Source organism: Parus major, chromosome 2 (assembly GCF_001522545.3).
Source record: "Parus major isolate Abel chromosome 2, Parus_major1.1, whole genome shotgun sequence".
NCBI classification, from domain to species: domain Eukaryota; kingdom Metazoa; phylum Chordata; class Aves; order Passeriformes; family Paridae; genus Parus; species Parus major.
In genome coordinates, this window is record NC_031769.1 from 5,257,014 (window position 1) to 5,259,030 (window position 2,017).

Below are 2,017 nucleotides of genomic sequence, written 5' to 3' on the forward strand. Positions count from 1 at the left end.
GCCTGGCCACAGCACGTGAAGGAGAGGAAGACTCCCCATGTGGGAGGAAGCATCAGCAGTGTTTTCAATGAACAAGCTGTGCAGGATCAGGCATCAGGGACAGATGGATCTCCAGGCATCATTGGGATTGCTCACATGGAAAACAGGATTGAGGAGAACCTCAGCATTTCCTTCAGTGACAGTTCAGTGTGAAGTGGATGCTTTAAGCACCTAGAGCTGGGAAACGTTTCATGGCTGGCACTGGTGGGCACCTTGTCCTGGGGCTTTCCTTGTCCCCGTGGTAGCCGTGGCCATCGGGGTGGAGGGGAGAGTGTCAGGAGGGACACACCCCATGCTCCTCCCATCCACATCCCATTTGGTGCCAGCTTGGTGACAGCCAGCAGCTTGGTGACAAGGCACATCAGGATATGGGACACCCCACACAGGGACACAGAGGCGAGTACTGGGATGTGATGCCTTCTTGGGCTACCTAAAATCAGAGGCCAGACAAAATTAAGAGAATAAAAAGCAGTTATATTTATTGAAGGGCCTTCAGGTACCTTTGGGCAGAAGAAGCCCCCACCAGGGGTTTCACCCAAAATGGATGATGAGCCATGGGTTTTCACACTTTCATAAGTTTGGTCTGTTTGCACACTGGGGCTAATCTTCCAATTACAGCTTCAGTAATTAAGTCATTTACCCCAAGTTTTCTCCCCCCCAACTCACTTTTGTTTACATTTCTTGGGGCCTGAGACAGTGAGGTGCCCCTGATTCCCAGGCCTGGAGAGGAATTGTGTCTGACCAAAATGGGAAAGCAGCAGCTCACACTCTGTATGGAGTTTAGAGTTATACACTGAAATATTGCAGGATTACAAATATATAAAAATATAACAGCTAAAATCCTAAGGCACCAGATATTTGTCCACATAATACTGACCATAGCACAGGCAAACCTGATTCAGTGAGAAAAGGGATCTGGGTGTGAGTGTCAGCATCATCTTGGGAGCTGCAGCAGGGATGTCCCTTGGTGTCACCACACCAGGTGCTTCCTGGCCCCCCTTCATCTTTGCCTCGCTGGCATCTTCCTTTCCTTGAGCTTCTCATTTCAATGTTACAGTACAGCTGTACTTGAGGTAAAAATTTGTTGTCTTGGCAGAAAGATAAAAAAAAAAAGTAATTTACTGTAAAGCACTGGCTGAAAATCATTTTCTGAACCACTGCACAATTTTAATCAGACAACCATACTGTATCCAATCAAGGGAGGATTTGTGAGGGGGGAGAGGGGTGTTTCACTGTGGCCTTCCCCAGAGGACAGTAAATCCAAGCTCTGCTCAGGAAGACGAGACATCTCGGGCTTCACAGCCTGCCCAAACCTAATTTGCACTAGAATTACATGGCCATTACTAATGTATACAGTGACTCAAATTGATTACCTTGCCATTAGTAAGAGCAACACGCCGGCTTTGGTGATGGCAGCTTCCGAAAGAGGAGGAGGGCAAAGGGGAAAGAACAATTGAAATTGTGCTTTGAAAGAGTACGTGGGGATGAGGGGGATGAGGGGTGAGGAAGGTCATGCTTTAGGGGGAGTTCAGCATGAAAAAGAGTGTGCAAATGCCTGGACTTCACATCTTCTGTGCTTGTCACATGTTGCATTAAAAAAATATCACCTGGCTTTATCTTCAAGTCCCTGAAATCTCTGCAGACGTAGCAGGAGTGTCTCTAACTCAGGGCTCCTGAAGCCATGGGAGATCCCAGACCTCCCAGGGCTGTCCTGTTCATGTGTGCAGCACCGGGGTGCTGCTGTGAGGGTGTCTTAGTTTAGGGCAAATTAGGGAGGAAAACTCGAAATGGGGATTTCCCCAGGGAAATGCCCCCTCCCCACCAACTGGTCCGGGAAAAGGAAAAAAAAAATTCTTTGGAGAGAAGTGGAAAAAGCTGTTTATTTAACAGAAATTGAATAATATTAAATAATAAAAACTCTCGCTGTTCGATGGGATGGCAAATCTAGGAAGAAAAGTCCTTTTCATGTGGTGTAGCT